This window comes from Lycorma delicatula, chromosome 1 (genome assembly GCF_047948215.1).
Source record: "Lycorma delicatula isolate Av1 chromosome 1, ASM4794821v1, whole genome shotgun sequence".
Classification (NCBI taxonomy): domain Eukaryota; kingdom Metazoa; phylum Arthropoda; class Insecta; order Hemiptera; family Fulgoridae; genus Lycorma; species Lycorma delicatula.
The window spans coordinates 102,247,814-102,269,438 of record NC_134455.1 but is presented as its reverse complement, the minus strand read 5'-3'; the positions used below and the strand labels follow the sequence as shown (position 1 = coordinate 102,269,438).

Here is a 21,625-nt window from a genome sequence, read left to right as displayed (position 1 = left end):
AAATTATTTCCTCCGATCGAACTATTTTCTCGTTTTGGAATTTGTGTTATTAAAAATGGTTGGGTTTAGATTGAATAATCATTAAAGTTTGTATTTTTTTAGTTTAAAATGTACTTGTTCTCGATTTCTCTAAATTGTTTGTATGTTAAAATTGATTTAGGAGTTAAAACTTAATTAAATAATTTTTTCTACCGTCAACTATTTATAAAATTCTATTTCAAATATTCAAGCAAAGCAATTGGTTCTTTTTTATAAGTCTTTCCTTTCAAAAAAAAATAAAACTGGATCTTTTTCCAAATTATTACTCGCACCTACACTATGATGCATCTTGTAATTAAATACATTAGTATTTGTAGTTTTGTTTTTTTTATTTTTTTCAGTGTGTAACAATTTCTGAGTTATGTACTTAAGTTCGCTGTTATTTCTCTATCTTATTGTTATTTTCCTAAACTATAAATTCTATTATTAGCTATCAGTAATAGCTTACTTTTATATTATGAAAAATCTCTGTTGTAGAGCAAAAATGTAGCATTTAAAGTTTTTACATTTGATTTGAATACTATTTTGAAAGTAAATTTAACTGAATGATTGGAAGTACACCACGCTAAATAACCATAATAATACGATAATGTTAATGAGATTTTCTTATAAAGGGCTACATTTTTTTTTCTGACATTGCTTGTTTTGATTCGCTTTCTTCAGAACAGCTCCTACATTAGTTATTCACTTACTTAAATAGTCGATCGAATCATGTTACTTCGATTGACTAACATGATATTAAAACTTCATGGTTAAAAGTGATAGGTTTTCTACAAACTTGCTGTATTTGATGCTTGCCATCTTGCTGGCGTGCAGCGTTTTCAGAAAACAGGTTTTTTTGGTCACTGAAATCGTGTGCTTTCTAAATTATTACGTGCTTCATTTTTGTGTAAAGTTTTATTTTATGTTTAATTTTGTCTTATTTTCTAAATTTTGTGTGTATGTGTGTGTTTGTTTAACATTTATTACCAGTGACAATTATCTAGTGAACCCCGGTATATGTTTTGTCTAGCTTATAATTTACAGATCGATTTTAAGTTCCGATAAAATGTAAAGGCATTACTTATTGAAAATAGTTCATGATTTAACGTTTAAAAAACGATTTACTGAACCGCTTAATATTCGGACTGATAGTCGTTGCGAGTAATGAAGATGTAGTAATTAATATGAAGATGTAGTTATTAATTAATATGAACTAGTGTCTTACGACAATATGTTGTTTTCATTATATAGTATATACATTTATTTAAATGTATTGTGATTTGGTAATCGAAGAATCAAGTTTGCCAGCTGAAAAAATGTGGATGTAGCCGGTTTGCTAGAGAGAGTCGCTTTTATATTTTCTTGATGACGTATAGAATAAATAGCAAGAATTGTATTTAAACACCTCTCACAATTTTCATGTTCCTCTTAATAGTTTGCCTATTCCAATGTTAGAAACAGGTTATTTTTCAGGGTCGCTACTAAGTGCTCGTAACTAATGTTCTCCTGATGACTAGTTATACTGTATTATTCTATTCGTTATGTATCGTTATTTTAAAAATTATTTAATAATAGGTATTATGCTCTAAAGGGTACATTTGATCGCTGCTGTCTTTCTTTTTTTGTTGGTTATACATATGTTTTGATATTTTCTCATACCGATTGAGTAAAGTGTTACCCTCAAATATCCTGCATCTTTCTCTTTGCTTTTATTACAATCTTTTTTTTTTATTATAAAAAGTAAACAGGGTGATAACGTCAAAGATTACATAGTCGATCATTATTAACATGATCTTAATACTCGACAACACAAGGAGACCTTGTGTTGTCGAGGTCGCTTCTGATTTATCTAAGCCGGAGCAGTAACATCGCCGCCTTAAAAAACATATGGATAAACACTGTAGAAACCGGAAAACCCTTGAATGAAAGAAGTAAGAAACATCGTAGATTGTAGATGGATTCATTATTCATATCCAATACAATAAGGGTAAAAGACGACTGAAAGACGATGTTTGTTAGTAAAACTGTACAGTTAAATATTTATGTTTATTAAAATCTGACTGTCCATTTCCAACTTATTTATCCTCAAACTCGAACGCATTTGCATTTAATCGGGTAATTGTTATTCTTTACTTGTAATGACTTTTCTTTCCCTTTACCGTCTGGAAACAAACAAACAAATGATCGTTAGGATCAAACATCACCTGTGAATAACGTTTTCATTCTACTTTTTTATCACTATTTTTTCCATTACTACTTTTTTTTAATATTCTTTCAGGTTAACACCTTATCTTGATTAAAGTGACTACGAAACTAACCGTTCCTAACATTTTATAAATAGAGTTCTTAATCGGCCTTTCCAAACGAATTTCACTCCCGCCCAGCACGAATTAAATGTCCAGTTAACTTTATCTTGAGTTTGCACTACGATCTCATTAGTAAAATTCTAAGGATTATTAGTAAAATTAGGTAAGATGTTTCCTTGGAAGAATATCGTACTAAACGGCGGTTCGGTCAGTTGCAAATAGTCATACAATTTCTCGTATCTTGTGGTAAGAATTTTTTTTTTATTCTAAACACTTGTGTAGATCCAGCACAACCAAATTAACTGTAATTCCGTTAATTTACTGGAATTACAGTTAATTTTAGTTCATTTTCAGCTGAATTTTTAGCAATTTTACCTAAAAGTTACGCTTATTTTTATTGACAGTTAGCCGTTGGTATGTCTCATGCTTCATACCGAATTTTACCGTATTCTTTTCATGACAAATTTTAAATTTTTCGTAAAAGTATATGAAAGACTGTTTCTTTTCATAAATTATAGCTACGATATTTACTGCAATACTATATTTCTATTACTATCAAAACGGTTGAAATTCACATTATATATGATTTAAAAGCGACATCACGGAACAGAAATTATTATGACGGGATAGCGTAGACTAATTTGTTACTCTCGTCTTGTTTTGTAACGACTATTATGAGAGAAAATATTCTTCATCCAAGTAATTTCCCCATTAAACTTAACTTTTACAAAAAAGAGATTACAATCAGTAATCATTTTTTGAATAAATTTCATAAAAAAAACTTAGTTTTCTATGTTGCGATCCCTTTTATCGTTTTACATTTAAATATAATATTTTACTACGTAATAATTTGTCATAATAATAAAAAATAGACACTTAACAACCGAATCGTTAATGTAGCCATATTTCGACTGACGTACTGAAAGAGTCTTGATCGATTTTTCCTGGACCACTGCTGAATTAATGCGCTTATAAAAACAGATATATTTATATATTGTGGGAAAGTAGATATTAAATCAATATTTATAAAATTATATCTTAAAAAAGGCAAAATTTTGAATTCTTATCGTAGCATGGAAAAGGACTTACGAGATTTAAACTTGAATTTTGAAAATCTGTCCATAGGTTTAAAATTTGCAGTCCTGGGAAATATTTTAATATAAATAAATAAAGTTTTAGCTTACTTTAAATTGTATGTGAAGCGAGATATTGAAGTATATAGATACTTTATTTAAAATTGCAAAACTGATTTATATTTAAACACTACATAGCGAAAATAAGATAAAAAAATTCCAAAAAAAACTTGTTAAAAGAGAAGATATATAAAACAAACAGGTATCACAAAGTATAATAAAATGTATTACCAATTACTGGTACATTAAATAAATAAATATTAGTGACGGAATATTCATAAAAATGATAACTTATAGCGTGCAATTATTTCAAGGAGTAAAATAGATGTAAAATAATGTTTGTTTTTATTTATTCACTGCTATATGGTTGTGGATCTTTTATTTATTTAAAAGAAATGAGCAAATAAATTCATTATTACCTGCAATACAACGAGGAAATGTATTTTTTTGAAAATAACTGAAGATGAAAAAAATAGATTATGGTTCGGTATGTTTACGTCGTTGGTTTGGCCATGTTGAAAGGATTGCTTATAAGTGAACGTTCATAGTCGATTGGGTGAATATCAGTTTAAGATGAGCGAAATCAAGAAAATTAGACGTAATTATGTAAAATAATCAGTTGAAAGGTGGAAAGATATCAAAAAACGTGTCACGGTGTATTAGAAGCAAAGTTGTGGGAAACTGAAAGTGGAAAAGTATTACCAGCTGTTTAAGGTATTATAATTATTTTGTTTTCGCTAGGTATGGGGAATTCTTGTAAAAGGGTGTTTGCTTTATTAGCTCTTTATATTTATTTGTATGCATTCTTTCTTTTACTTGGGAATAAATTTTTTTTAAAATTATTCTCGTCTAATCTTCTTTTTATTATATTTATTTGATAATAGCCTTAGGGTTATTGATTTGGAAAAGAATTTCCCACGAACATATTTAAAAAACAGAATAGCCATTTCCTTTTTCGCTCAGTTAAAAGGTAATATCTGTTAATGATGTCCAGTTGATAATAAACTGGTTCTTCCCAAAAAAATTTTATGAAGGCGTTTACAATATCATTTCTGTGTGATTGTCTCATTATAAGAGCAAGACCGATCGAAATAACTAATTTAGAGGGGAAAAAATTGTTACCTGAACTTTTGTAAGTGGAAATGGTAAAGGGGCTTATAATAAATGTAAAAAAATAGATGCGTGAGCTGTGGAGGTGGAGGGTTGATTTGGGGGGTTGAAAAGGGGTGAAAAATGGTATTATTGCGATTTCCGACGAAATTTGACGTCAAAAAAATTTGTGGTTATTTAAGATAGGAAGGTATACTTTCACAAAGTTTCGTCAAAATTAAATTATTTTTGCGGAAATGAGAAATAAAATCGAAAAAAGAAGATTTTTCGCATTTTTCTGGGAAATTTTGAGGTTATGTTAAAAAGTGACCTTAACAAAAGTTGTAGATGTTTGCACGATCTACAACTTTTGTACTAGAAATTTTTTTTCAACCCCAACCCTACAAATCACCCCTCCACCACATCCGCCCTCGCATTTATGCTTTTTAAGTTTATTATAAGCCATAAGCCCCTTTACCATTTCCACTTATAAAAAACAGGTAACAATATTTTTCTCTAAGTGTAATTTGCTTGGACTAATTTTACATGTTGAAGTTTACTTAAAACTGTAAACGAAAGTAAAATATTAATAAATATTTTATTATATACGTATTTTTAATGGAATAATTAAATTATACTCATGATTACTAATTTAAAATTCTTTTTTCTTAAAAGTAGCTTGTGAAATATTTAATAAAATATATGAAACGGTTTAATTATTGACAAACTGATTCACAACTATAGAAACTGAGTAAAAGGTGAATATATAATATACCTGTATCTTGATTGTTATAATTTAAATACCTTTGAAAAATGCAAGAAATACATTTCTTATTTCGGCGAAGATTGCTATTTCATTTAGTATAAAAAAGATAAAAGGCCAAATCGGTGTTGCAACTCGAGTTAAATTAGTAAACTTTTTAATATTATTTTTTTTAAAAAATCTTTTTCACTAGTTAGTTATTCATAATCTAGCATAGTTGATAGTCTTTATTTCCTTTACGATATATTAATGGGTAGTTAATGAGCTACATTAATTAAGTTGTTATTGAAAAGCTTATATATGGTAATTCAAGTGTGTCAAAAATAACTCTGTTTACTTATAATTATCTATTATCAGTGATTAGAGTTTTATTTTATTACGTGATCGAGGAAGTAGAAAAACGTGCTTTTAATAATAAAAAAGAAAATAATTGCAGTTATATACATTCATATGTTTTATTAATGTAACCACGAGTTAGTCGAATGAAATCATAATTTTAATTTTCTTTAGTGAATTATAGGGTTCTATAATGATGTTTGTAATATGCATAATAACACGATACAAACGTTTCGACCTAGAGTTATTCATTAGATCGTTGCCTTGTCGATCATCTCTGACTATTTTACGTTTTAATTTGTTATAATACGTTGTGAATAATTTTTTTATTTTACTATTACGGCTTTTTAGGTACACTAAATCCATATTTAAACGAGAGTTACGATGAATGAAATGTAACTGATGAAAGAATAAATGTAACTGCCTGACACTCGTTGAGAATCTAATCCGAAGCCAGCTGATCAGGCTAACGGTTACTATACGTGCAAGGGTGATGTCTTTCTTACCCAAATTCTGTGCTCTGACCGCACATCAGAACCATAAAATTATATAGAAATTTTTTTTTTTGGAGTTTGTCATGCGTGTGTATATATATATATTAAATTCGCCGTGACTTAGATAGAATTCAGGGTTGCAATTCTAGATCTTAATAAAAGAAATTAAATACATTTCGGAATGGTTTTAAAAGTTTCCTCCTTTGTAGTTACGTTTATTGTGAAAAAGTTTAGTACTTTTACTTTATACTTCTTTTTTTTTCAATTCCTGATGTGAATGTTGCAATCTGTGAACAATAAGTAACCTCATAGTGTGATGAAATGAGGATGATATGTAAATGAGGTGTAGCCTTGTACAGATTCATGCCGACCGTTCCTAGTATATGTGGCTAATTGAACCCAAAGTAATTGATACCAAAGTAAATCGGTATCGGCTGTTTAGTATTCAGATCTAAATAAAAATAACTAATATTTGAACCTCAGAACATTATACGTTAAGGAGAAAAAGATTATTAAACATTTTATGAAAATTAAAGAATTGTCAAACGAAAAAATGACAAAAATCTGTATGTGATTCAAAAGGACTTCATCGTAATTTCTAAGTGTCATATAGCCTAATTCCTAATTGGAATCAAGACTAAATGCTTATAATATTTTGACAGACAAAGAGACTTCAGTTTGTGTAATATTGATTTATAATAAGATACTACATTAATATTCCTGAAAAATACTTCTTTTCTCAACATTCTTTCATTCAGTTGCAAAAAGAATTTACCAAAAATGTTACGTCGTTAAAAATCTTAAGCAATGTATTTTTTTCTTATCCGCGTGTCCACAATTCTTTTTTTTATAATTCTACTTAAGATAGGCTGTTCTAGTAATTATACGAAGGCTATTTAATATTTAATAGCACTCCCAATTCTATTTTTCATTTTTGTTAAATACCGGTTTTAATCCAGTGTTACTTTTAAACAAGTAGCAAGGTATTAATAAAATTTAAAAAAAATGTTATTTGAAATTTGAGACAAAAACCTTTTTTTTGTTTTAACACTAATGTCACGCAAGAGTATCAACTATTCGATTACACAGTAAATTATGATTGTATTATCTCTGTTACGCGTGTAGTTCAAGTTAGTTTGTTTGAAGCTAACTACGAGTAAGTAGTTTTCAAAAATATAAAAATTATTAAAAGTTAAAAAAAGAAACGATAAAAAGGTAGTAATTATGATTTAAATTTGTTAAACGAAAAATCTCTATTTCTTGATTGTTATTATTATTAACATTATTACGAATAACTGTAGTATTATCTAAACACATGTATTCATTGTCATAACAGCAGTAGCTTTTTCTCAACCTTTTTCCTTAGCTTTGTTTTCAAAAAACAACTCATTTATTACCTTCTTTCTTTATTATTGAATTAGTTATATTTTTTAACATCTCGGATTAACGATGTTAATATATATATTCTATTATATAAAGAGAAAGAGTGTTTTTGTTTGTTCCAGATAAACAAAAAAAAACTACTCAGTCAGTCGCAACCAAATTTTTACCCATGTTTCTTGACAAAACTGAGAAGGTGTAGATATATTTCATCTCAGGAAAAAAATGTATATATATGTAGTAATGGAAATTTACCGGTTGAAGCACAAACTTTAATGAGTTGAATTAATAAATGTGAACTGTGAGTTTCTATCAATGTGTGGGCTGGGTTTGAACTGGATGATTCGAATCAATAGAATGAATAATATTACAAACTTAGGCGGACAGAGAGAACTGGTAGAAAGCCATGGATGTCAGAGGATATATTGCAGCTGATGGATGAACGTAGAAAATATAAGGATGCTAGTGATGAAGAAAATAAAAGAAACTATCGACAATTAAGAAATACTACATACAGGAAGTGCTTACTAGTAAAAGAAGAGTGGATGAAAGAATAGTGTTCAGAAGTGGAAAGAAAAATGAACGTTGGTAAAATAAACGGAGCATCATACAGTAAAGTTAAGGAAAATTTTGAGGTACATAAATTAAAATCTAATAATGTGTTAAACAAAGATGGTGCACGTATTTATAATACGAAAGGAAAGGTCGATAGGTGGATGGAATACATTGAAGAGTTATACGGAGGAAATGAACTAGAAACTGGTGTTATAGAAGAAGAAGAGGAAGTCAAAGATGATGAAAGGAGAGAAATAATACTGATATCTGAATTTAAGAGAGTATTAAAAGATTTGAATGGGAGAAAGGCTCCTGCAAGAGACGGAATACCTGTAGAATCAAAAAATCATGGTGCAGGTGAGGAAGCGATAGATAGATTATCCAAACTGTTGTTTAATATTTACGAAAAAGGGGAAGTTCCTTCAGACTTCAAAAAAAGTGTTATAGTCATGATACCAAAGAAAGCAGAGGCAGATAAATGTGAAGAATATGGAACAATTAGCTTAACTAGTCATGCGTCAAAAATCTTAACTAGAATTCTATACAGAAGAATTGAGAGGAGAGTGGAAGAAGTGTTAGGAGAAGACCAATTTGGTTTCAGGAAAAGTATAGGGACAAGGGAAGCAATTTTAGGTCTCAGATTAATAGTAGAAGGAAGATTAAAGAAAAACAAACCAACATACTTGACGTTTATAGACCTAGAAAAGGCATTCGATAACGTAGACTGGAATAAAATGTTCAGCATTTTTAAAAAATTAGGGTTCAAATACAGAGATAGAAGAACAATTGCTAACATGTACATGAACCAAACAGCAACAGTAATAATAGAAGAACATAAGAAAGAAGCCGTAATAAGAAAGGGAGTCCGACAAGGATGTTCCCTATCCCCGTTACTTTTTAATCTTTACATAGAACTAGCAGTTAACGATGTTAAAGAACAATTTAGATCCGGAATAACAGTACAAGGTGAAAAGGTAACGATGCTACGATTTGCTGATGATGTAGTAATTCTAGCTGAGAGTTAAAAGGATTTAGAAGAAACAATAAAGGGCATGGATGACGTTCTACGAAAGAACTACCGCATGAAAATAAACAAAAAAAAAACGAAAGTAACGAAAGTAATGAATATTCAGTGGTCCATTAACCACTGAATATAAAAATAGGAAGAGAAAAGATTATGGAGGTAGAAGAATTTTTGTTATTTGGGAAGTAGAATTACTAAAGATGTACGAAGCAGTAGCGATATAAAATGCCGCATAGCACAGGCGAAACGAGCTTTCAGTCAGAAATTTGTTTACATAAAAAATTAATTTAAACGTTAGGAAAACATTTTTGAAAGTATATGTTTGGAGCGTAGCTTTATATGTAAGTGAAACTTTGACGATCGGAGTACCTGAGAAGAAAAGATTAGAAGCTTTTGAAATGTGTTACTACAGGAGAATATTAAAAATCAGACGGGTGGGTAAAGTGACAGATGAAGAGGTGTTGTGGAAATCGATGAAGAAAGAAGCGTTAGGAAAAATATAATTGGAAAAAGAGACAGACTTATAGTCCACATATTAAGGCATCCTGGAGTAGTCGCTTTAATATTGGAGGGGCAGGTAGATGGAAAAAATTGTGCAGGCAGGCCACGTTTGGAATATGTAAAACAAATTGATAGGGATGTAGAATGTAGGGGGTATGCCGAAATTAAACGACTAGCAACAGATAGGAAATCTTAGATAGCTGCACCAAACCAGTCAAATGATTAAAAAAAAAATTATTACAAAAATAATAGAATTAAATTTACGTTATATAAAATAAATTTAAAAAATGCGAGCATCTCGTGGGAGACTAGACTAGTCATCACCATCAAATGGTAACAAACGGGGTACCCCTGGGACGCTGTTTTGGAAGGTGCAATGGATTGCTCTTATAATATCTCTACAAACAATTGTACGGTTTTCAAAATTCAAACGGGGTGTTTGTTAGTAGGTTGAAGGCTAGCTTTTGTATGCACTAGGTACATTCTCGATCTAACAGATCACGGTTATTCGGAAATGTATATATAAAGTTTGTTTGTTATCGCATCACGCGAGAACCAACAAACTGATTACTTTCAAATTTACAGGATATATTTGTGTTATACCAGGGAAGGTTTTTAGTCATCGTCCAAGGTCCTAGATCCCGTGAAGATTAAGATATTAAAAATATTCATTATTTCTTCGCCTCCTGGGAGGGCGACGTTGTGAATTAAAGATATTCATTAAGAGAAATATAGATTAGACCTTTTACATTGTTATTATATTTCTGCCACCTTGGACAGAAATAAGTTATGAATTTTTCTTCATTAAAGGTTCTTTAGTTACCGTAGTTACTACGAGTATTATTCTATCTTGTAATTTAATTTCTTTTTTAGGTTTCTATAAAGCCAGATTAATTATAATTATTAATTATCAGTATTATTTTCATAACGATGAGGATAACGTACATTGCGGTGGTCCAGAGGGCGGACCCTCTGAATAGAGAGGAATGGTGACCGATGCAAGCTCTACGGGTGCCCAGGGCGCCGGTCCCCCAGGCAAATCAGGAATAGCGAGCGAAGCGAATTGGGAATTCTGCGGCCATGAGGTCCCTTGGCCCCGAGAAGCCCCTGAGTTGGCTCCAGGATTTGCCTGGACTGACCTGAGCCCCGAGGATCCAGGTTCTGACTAGACGGGCCGGTTAGTATATCTATAAAAAAATTACAATGAAATTGTAAATCGTAGTCTCGCATATATCATTTCTTCCGCTCAAAAAACAAAAGTTTCTATACAAATAAAACTGTTTTTAACAAAATGACACTGATATCAAAAAAGGTAAGACACTTCATTTCTATTATCAAAATCTGTTATTAATTTAGAATTTTATTTAAAAAAAGTACATGTTAAATATATGTAATAGACAATAGATATACAATAATAGATAACGAACAATGTTTAAGCGTTCCATATAATAAGAAAAAAAAAAAGAAAAGTTTGTTACAGAACTCTTACCTGCTGCCTGATTTCATTTGTTAAACAACGAATGATCATAAGAACTGTATTATTTCTGTAAATGTGATGTGTATTACATATCAATGAAATTGGGTCGGTAAGAGTTTTGTAACAAACTTTTCATGTTTTTTTGTTCTTATTATTGGGAACGCTTAAACATTGTTTATTATCTATTATTGTTATTCTATTGTCTATTACATATATTTAACATGTATTTTTTTTAAAGAAAATTCTAAATTAATGACAGATTTTGATAATAGAAATGTCGTGTCTTATCTTTTTTGATATCAGTATCGTTTTGTTAAAAACAGTTTTATTTAGATTACAGAAATTCTTACCGTACGGTTTACAATTTCATTGTTATTTTTTTTTTTTTGGATGTAATTGCATTTTGTTAGATTATTTTTTTTTAATTACTCATTCTTATCTTATGGATTTATTATTCAAATTTATTGTCTTGAAACAAACAAATTGAATTTCACGGTCAATTTTTTTTGTTGATAGTCATATCATTCACTTCTAACCATATTTATCCCTTTTTTAATAAAACTAATATAATCTCCTGTAAACTAATACTTTTATTTTTATTTTTTTAACGAAGTGATGGGAATTAAAAAAATTTTTTCATCTTCAGTACTTTCATTTACATAACAGCATTTACTTTTAAAACAAGCTGTAGTTTATTTTCTTTTAAATTTTATTATTTCAAGTACATCATCAAGTTTTTAGTACTACCTCGTACTATCAAGTACTGCTATCTAGCGGTGCGATTCGTAAAGGTACATTAAAAAAAGAATAAAGTGCCATATTCGAGTCTAGCGGTTCATCAAATGGAAAAAAAGTTGTCTAACAAAATTCGAGGTATTTTTTGAATGTATTCTTTATTACGAATCTGATTGAACTAAAATGTAATGTTTTCACACTTATTTATTTTTTCCCCATTTTCATTTCACTGTTAGGTTAGGTCATGTTTAGAACTGTAGTTGATTTCGTCGCCTCTTACAGACGAAGTTCTAAAGAACTCCGTGATATATATATGTAGAAGAAAGATTTTCATCATATTTTAGGATAATGTTTCCTGATAAGAAAGAACACTCACATAGTTTTTTTTTTTTTTTTTTTTTTTTTTTTTTAGTTATTTTACACATATGTTTAGAATAAAAGAAAAAAAGGGAAAATTATCAGCACCCCTCAAAAATATTTAAATAATTTTGTTTAAAGAAGAAAAGTATAAATAAAGTGAAAACCTTTTAATTCCATTTACCAAATTTTCAGTTTCATTAAGAAACAGCATAGCATTTTGAGTTCGACTCGCAACTTTAAAATTACTCTATATGTTTTCAAACGAATGAACAATTCTGGTCAAAGATCTTGGCTGTATGAAATTTTAAATCTCAAATACGGGAATATTTTCAGAAGTAGTAATATGTTAAAAACTAATAACTATTAGAAACTGACAATACTATTTTACCTGATAACTGATTTAACTGATCAATAATTTTGTTATTGATTAACTAAAATTGTTTAAATCAATCGGTAATGCGTCCGAAAAAATGTATTGGATGAGATTTCTGTATTCAGATCTTGTCTATGTAAGAGTGATGAATGGAATTTATCAAATTCGATTCATCGTTTTGACGTTCAAACATAATGAAGGATCACTTAAAAATTGTATCCGAATGCAGATGATAAAATAAATTGGAAAGTAGCACTCAGTAGGATATTAAAATGATTAACAAGAAAAGAGAAATTAAATAATGATGCAATTTTTGTTGCACTACTTTTGAATATTCCTGAAAAAATGGAATTTTCTACCAAGAAAGTGAAATAATATATATATATATGTATATACACAAGCGCGTTCAAGCTACAAAAAATTATGTTACTTAATTGTAAACAAAAAGCTATAAAATACGTAATTTTTGCAATTTAACAGCTACCTGCAAGATAACCTCGGTGATCTATAAAAAAAATCAACACTGCGCAGAATAGATGTATGGAAACCACTTCATCATAGTTTCGTTGTAATTACCAAACGGTATCCGATTCACAGAAATTAATGCCGATTTTATGAATTTTTTTTTAAACACGAAAAAAGTTTGCTCGATTACGATATCTTTCAACAGTTTAATGACTAATGTAGCTGTAAAATTTACAATGCATGAATTTCTCCGCTCCCATATTTCACTGCTGCCTTTAATGTGCTCTCTGCTCTCGTATAAGAGTTTTCCGGCCATCCATCATTGCATTTCAGAATTTTAACCCTTTTTCCAATTCCGATAAATGCGACTTTTTTTCATCGGTCGCTTAACGCAATCTTTCAGTAAAACCCGCACGCCACCGACAGATGTCACATCAGCTGTCAGCTGTCACGTAGAAACCTTTGTTCCTACCAGATCGAAGATTCGTCGATCCTGACCATGATTACTTTTGCAGCGGATTAGGTATCACAATAAATAAACATCAGGTTTTATTATTCCACAATAATTTTAGATTTGGTACGTGTCCAGTGCTTGATTTTTTCAAAATGTGTGAACAAAGATTATCGATCCTACATAAATTATTAAATAAAATTATAAGTTAGGATCTAAAACATGCAGCCTAGAAAAAAGATAAGCCTTAAAAAAGTTTTTGATTAATTTGTGTATGTCGGTTACTTTCTGTATATTTTTTTTCACGTATTTAAATACCTTAATAGTCTACTTCAAAGCATTTATTGCTTCTATTTTTCGTTTTTTTTTTTTAAATTTTGTTAATATATAGAATCAGGAATTACATCTTAAATTAAATTAAAACAAAAAATAATTTAAAAGTAAGTAATTAATGCATGTTATTTTGAACTTTTTTAGTACATCCATTTTGGAATTGAATTTTTATATTAAGAAAAGTTAAAACAAAAATTTAGTTAAATTGACCCGTTTCAAATTTTAACCTTCAGTTATTCGTATTTGGTAATAAATATTTAAATGATGCTTGTTAATTATATTTGTCACTATATTGTATCCTAAAATGGCCGCGAAGTTTATATTTATTCATCTGTAGAGAAACTCATAAAAATACTAATTCGCCATTTGCAGGCGAATCATACGTAAGTGAACACAAAGGTCCTTCTTCGTTTTTGATACGTTGATGAAAATAACTCTTCAACAGTACAATAAGAAATTTTAATCCGGATATTTTTATTATGGTTCCTGTAAATTTGATATTGTAGTTGTATTTGTTAGATACATTTATTAGAGAGTTTTCAAGTCGAACTCTTAATTTTACATTTAATTAATAGACAAGATATTAAATTACTGGCAGATGATTCGTTTAATGTGTTAATGAAGCAGTTAATTATCAATTTTAATGATTACGTAATAACCTATTGGAATTTTTATTTTCATTTTGTAACTGGGAAATTCATAAAATTTCACGTAAGTCAAATATTTGTTCATTTATGTGTGTGTATAAATGTTATGTTATTGTGTCATTATAAGTAATATTGAATCAATAATAAAAAAGTTACTACGTTATTTATCGTATTTTCTGTTTAAATTTTGTCCCTCTTATTTTTTTATCGTGTCGAGTGTTTCAGTCAATCGGTATACAGTAAATACATTACATTGTCGTAAGGTAATAGTATTTATAAAAGATGGTATTTTTTAAGGCGTAAGATTCCTTTCACTTTTTTTTTGTATGTTACTTTTCCTGCATTTCATTCAAAATTTTCCAAATAAATAGATATTTCTGTTGAATTTTTCATAATTCTTGGGAGTAACTGGTTATATCTTTTACATTTCATGTACTTATACTACAAATATGATAATTTAAAACGCATATTATAAATATTTATAGTAGCCTTGCGCAAGTTGTTTTCCTAAAACTGTCAATCAGTGGAATACTAATCGTGTAAAAAGATACAAGGAAGGAAGTTGAAGAAATGAATAATTTTTAATTATGAAATCAACATATTGTTAATGCTGTACGATTATGTTGGAGGAAAATCTGGGAGAAATTATCGATATTGTTTTTACAAATAAAAAATTTATTATCAACTCATTTCTTAGAAATGTGATAATGGAATTTCATTCGTAATAAAATTTTCACTGCCAAAATCAAAAAATCTGTTTAAAAAATGTACTGCAATTATCATCATAGAAAGTGTGATAAAAAAGTTCAAATTATATGTAGGCGGCTTTAGATCCGAATTTTACATTCGTTTTGAATATATCCAACAAGTTTGAGATCGAATTCGTCAACTTTAATATGATTAGAAACAATATTTTATATGAATTATGAATATTTTATTATCATATGTTAGTATCATATATTCAAAACGATTAAAACTTTAAAACTGATTTTTTGGGCACCAACCTCTTTTATACCAGATCACATTTTGAATTATTGCGAAACTAAAGTATTACAGCGAAACTTAGCTTTTTTTATGTAATGTGGGGTGAAAAAGAATCTTCTTTACGTTTTGAGGTATGAGAAGTACAAAATTACCTCAAATAAAATACCAGGGTATCCCACGAAGAAAAGGAGAAACTTCCAGGACATTTCTACCGGTGAAAATAATGAAAAAAGTTCATATAAACATAGGTCTGGAAACGCTTTGTTTTCCAGTTACGGCTAGCGAAAGATTTCGCCTCGATTTCAGCTCTTATAATAAAAAGAAGCCCTACTGTAATTTTTGGGACCCAAATTAAGTGAAGTTTAAAATTATCATTAATCTTATGAGTTTTATTTCTTTCTATTTAACAATTTTCGTGACTAAAAGTGGATTTTAAAAGGCACCTTTTCAAGTTGATTGATTGAAAAAGTAAACATTCAACTTTTTTTGTAGGGATGGAGGCTTATAATTTCTAACCGTATGAAATATATAAAGAGTATTTTAAATTTAGATTGTTTAAAGCGATAAAAATCTTACATAAATAATTTAAAGTAGTCTGAAATGTTAGAGATGCTTTCAATGAAAATATTTTTCAAAAATGTTGCAATTTTTTATTTTAATCGTATTTCTAATATTTTTAAGCTAAAAACAAATAAAATTTTCATTACCGAGTCTAACGCCATCGTAATGTTCTCCCCAAATGACTCTCTCAACTTTATCTGATTCCAGATATTTTTATGTAAGTCTACCTACTAATTTTTGGGGAAAAAATAATACGTTTCACAGATGATAAACAAACGAATGCACACACACACATACTTTTTTGTAATTTTTTTTTGAAAATGCGACGTTTTATGATCCCAAAAATATAATCTATTGCTTACGACCAAAATCTATAACGATCGTTATACGTTTTTACTAATGCTTAGCTTCTATTTCCTTTTATTACATAACCGGAGAAAAAAAATGGCGTTACTATTGCACAGGAAAGTTTCCAGTTTTCAATTTAAGATTAAAAATGCGTAATAGATTAGAGATAATTTCATTAAAGATTTGTAATATCTAAGGTGGTATTTCATGAAATCCAGCTAGCTGGGCCAGTTTTAAACACGCTTTATAAGTAGGTCCTTATAATCTAGACTTCAATATGACACAACAAACTAAAAGATTTGTGTTTTTTAATCACTAATAGCCAAAATTACTTTTTATTGTTTGTTATTGTCACTTAAAAGTTTCTTTTAATAACAAAAGCTCCATGATTATTGTGAAAGTTACTAATGAACTTTATAACAGTCAGTAAAATGATTGGCGTAGTAGATTATATGATTTGATTATAAAATGACTACTGATTCTATTCATAGAAATGTGACTAAATTATGATTTGAAATAAAATTTATGGCTTCATTACAAATACAGGATTTTTTATTTTTTTACTTATAAATATTCATTTATAATAAATAAATAAGTGTAACTTATTACTTTAAAGTTTTTAGATTAATTTCAATAAAAAATAAACAAAATAAGATTTTAATTAAATAAATAAATAATAACCTAATTATTGATTATTAAAAATGTATAAATAAAAATCCTTGAATAACTGATTAATTAATAATTAATTAAAATGTCATCTGTAAATTTCACTCTGTTCGTTATATATATTTATTTTTTAATTTTTCAGGAATTGTGAAAGTAAACACTGTATATCGGGTTTATTTTCTTTAATTTAAAATAACATGATTATAGTAAATTAGCAAAATATTTATTTGAATATCCTGCTTATGTAAAATGGTGTAATATCTTATTTTAGTAGTTAATTAAAACAGCAATAAAACCTTGTAGGGAACTTTTTTACCCCTGTACTCCTACAGCGAACATAATATACTAGTAATTAAAATTGTTCATTTTACTTTAATTTAAATGGGTGTTTACCTATATCTGCAATGCTGTTTTAGCTTATATTTTGAAAAATTACAAATAGATTATACTAACTTTCGTTATGTTTACACCTATACGATTTTCTCTGTGTTATTATTTTAATTAAGAGAATTTGTTATATTACAAAAATTTTAATTCGATAAAAAAATTATTATCTACACAGAAGTGAACTTTTTTTTTAAATCTTAGTTAAATTAAATTTTAGTTGATCAACTAAAATTCTGTCTTTATATTTCAGTTTAAAAAGATTTCACAAACATAGATTAGTTTTGAAAAATCAAAATTATGTGATCATCAATTCAAAAAAGCTGACTAACACAGTTATAGAACTTTACCTTCACGCGGTTTTTTCTGATGCACGGCTTACACCCATATACACACAACTTAATTAAAAATATTTATAATTTTATTTAAATATAATAATTTTTTTTTCGTTTATTTAATTCAATGATTCCAACTAAAGTGCGCACGCATACCGTATTTCATTCGCGCGGGTGTGGCGGTACTAGCGGCCACTGTAAATAAATTTTTACACTTTAAACATTATTCATTTATTTAATTCTACCACTCGCCTGTGACGTCACAACATACAGCCGACTACGGCAGTAGTCCGATCGCTAAGTGGGATGTGGGGCGTGTAAGGGGAAAGTGGCTGGGTTAAGACCCCACTTTCGGACAAATTTGTGGATACAACGAGATGCTATGGAGAAAACTGCAACGAGAAAGACCCATTGTACTGCCATATACAACTTTTCATAATTATTACTATTTTTTGGAGTGGGGGTGCAATTCAGCAAAAATGTTTCTGCATAAAAGATGTTTTTTTTTTTTTTATAATTGTTCACAAAAATACTTTAAAAAAGCCACGAAAATCATCCCTTGTACTGCCTTCTATAATTCTTCAAAATTCAAACCATTTTTAGAGTGGGTTTGAAATTCAGCAAAAAAAACTTTTTACAAAAGATGTTTACTTTATTAACATTCACAAAATTATAAAAATAAAAAAATATGTATATACATATAAAACTTAATTGTGGAAATGGTGGAGATAATTTCGTTTTCCCCTGTATCCCAATCCCAACATTTTTAGTTGTAAATTTATTAGTATCAATGCTCCATATATAGAAGTAATCTGGCCAAGTTTGGTCAAAATCGGTCGAGTAGTTCTGAAGATATAAGGTGATTTATAAGCCAACACCAAAAACCATTTTTAGGGAGGGGAATGAAATTTAGCATAAAACGTTTTTTACAAAAGTTGTTTATTTTATTAATATTCACAAAATTATCAAAAAAAATATAACCTTAATTATGCAAAATATGGAGATGATTTTCGTTTTTCCCCCTGACTTTTTGAATTGAAAATTTAATAGCATCAATGCCCCTATAGAAATATTATAGCCAAGTTTGGTGAAAATCGGTCAAGTAGTTCTGGAGGTATAAGGTGACTTACAAGCCAACATACGTACGTATGCATATTTTGTCGCGAAAATCCTCTATGCCATTTTCCAGTTTACTGGGGTCCTTACGGGTCAATTAGTGAAGATTCGGTGAAAACCGAATATGGTCAATTTTGACCGATCGCCATACTTTTCCTTCTATATAGCTATAGCTGCTATACAGACGGGAAAGTAAAAATGACAATTAAAAGAATAATATAGCCATAATGTGTTTCTATACACTCTGATTAATGTATTTTTGACTCATTAAAAGAATTATGTTTCTCTTTCTCAGGTTTTTAATATCTTATAACTTTCAGTGCTTGTTTGTTATTTATTTATTAATAGAGATGATTTTCTTTAGGTTTTTCCATTGAATTTATTTAATTTTTTTCCAGAAATAAGTTTAACTACTAAACATATTGCACATTTTTTTTTAGAATTTTAAAATTGCGTTTTTTCAATTTTGGGTCTTTAGGTCTTTCCCCATTTCCCTTTTCCTCCCCTTTCCCTTTCTCCATTCCTCTTTCCCTTTTTTCTTTTTTCTCCTTTCCCCTTTCCATTTCCTTTTCCTCGTTTCCCCTTCTTCCCTTTTTACCGTCTTCCCTTTTACCTTTTTCGATTTTCCCTTTTCACATTTTCCCCGCGCGAAAATTGGTTCTAGTTTTTTAGTCTATAGTGAACACACATATCGGAAACATTGAAATGGAATCGTAAAATATTTAGTATAGTGTGTCTTTTTTGCTTTTACGTCCAACAGATAGCGATGTTTTTGTTCAAAAAAAGCATGTTTTTACCTATCACAGATGTGACATCTTAGATATATAAATAGTAGGTTTATAAAAACACGCGTATATTCGAAAGCAACGTTGTGTCAAAATTTCAAAGCAATCGGTGAAGAACTTTCGGAGATTTAAGATTTTCAACAAACGAACATTTACATTTTTATTTATATAGATTATTATTGTCACAAGCGTGAGTTTAATGAACACAGGGGATCCAGAGGGGCTCTGTACCCTGGGAAAGCGAGGGAAGCGAGCTCTGACTGAACATGCCTGACCACGACGGGAAAACAAGTAACCGTATAGCGCGGGCGAAGTCGCGACGAGGATGCTAGTTCTTTATATTTTCTATACATTAATTGTTTCAGTTGTTTTTTGTATAAAATAGAAAAAGGTTTTTTTTGGTGTAATTTTTTTCCTATTTAGGGATCAGTATATTAGCAGCAGTTTTTTCGAAACATAAAACTTAGACCTTATGAACAAACAAAACTCCAAAGGTTTAGTGTGTTTCTTAGTTTTAGACCATTAATATTGAGAATCTTTAAATAACAAAGGTATCGTAGTCCTATAATAAAGTTGCCCCTTTTTCCTTTATAAAAATTTACAAATTTTGTTATGAATTTATTATATTTTTATCCGTATGAAAATATTTTTATATAAAAAGATTTCAGAGATCGTTCCATTATATTATTTTTATGACATTAATTCATAATTTATTCCACGGTTGCAACTCGAAGATTGTTTTGTTGAAGAATAAATAATGTTTAATTTCTAAGTAACTTAGTGTTTTAAACAAGCTATAATTCTTATTTATAAAATTTCCATTAAATACCATTATCACTTCTAAAGCTTTACTTGTCAGTGATTAATTTGTTTTATGGTTAGTAGTAGTTAATCGTTAAGAGATATTTTAGTTACCTACGAATAGATAAAGCAACACTATTATATGCGCATTATTCCTTTAGCATCATAGGTAGATTTTATAAAAGTAAAATATTAATGAATTTTTAGTCCATTAATAAAATAGAGTTTTTTCTGACATCATTATTGATTTATTTGTAATAATTTATGTTTTTTTATTTTTTTTTTGTTTTATTGAAAAGAAATTATTTTTACAGTAGTTGGCAAATCGTTTTTACATATGTGTGTACTTAGTATAAAATATACTACGTAAATTTTTTTCTGCTTTAATATGGCCAACAATAATTTACTATTCTTACTACATTATATGCTAGTTACAGTATACAGTACAATTACATTATATTTACTCCCCGTTTTAATAACACCTGGAAAACATTGCTATCCATCAAATTATGATAATTCATGTTTTTATAATAATTTGACGTTATGAGGTTCTTTGAGAAAAATATTGGTTAAAAATTCTATTTTCTAATCTATTGCGGTTTATATATTAAACGGTTTATCTAAAATCATTGAAGCCTCATCCGAGATAGTTCTAACTATATCTATGATATCTAATTTAGGAAAGATCTGTCCAAATTGTTACTGATTTAATAGGTGGAACAGTTTTCATTATTATCTCTAGATAAAATAAAAATAAATATAAAATAAAAAACTTCATTCATGGTAAACTACATTTACCATGAATGAAGTTTAATTTGATATTTAATTGGGTTATAATTCTTTGTTCTTTTTATTTTTAAAATATATGTCAGATCCTTTTAAATATAATTTATATTTAAAATTTAATTTCTCTACGATTACCCTAGTTTCTACCATCGGTTTATTTATTTAAAAATAATAATATTGTATATTTTATTTTCTGATGCATTTCTACTGTTATACATTTTTTTACATTTCCTCATAAATAATAAATATGAAGAACAATAGGATACAAATCTCTAGTTTCAATTCTTTTTACTTCCTTGTACGAAGTAAAGGAAGTATTGTAATCGCGAAAAATTTCGGTTTTCAGATTTCAACGGAAATTTCCATTTTGACCATCCCTGAATCTATTTTGACTAGTTTCGACGTGACGTCTGTAC

The 21,625-nt window shown here is 28.8% G+C and overlaps 1 protein-coding gene across 4 annotated transcripts in view; it reads left to right on the top strand.

The window, feature by feature from the left end:
* Positions 1–21,625, top strand: part of osy (ABC transporter oskyddad) — a 283,517-nt gene that overhangs the window by 123,890 nt on the left and 138,002 nt on the right. The window lies entirely within an intron of this gene.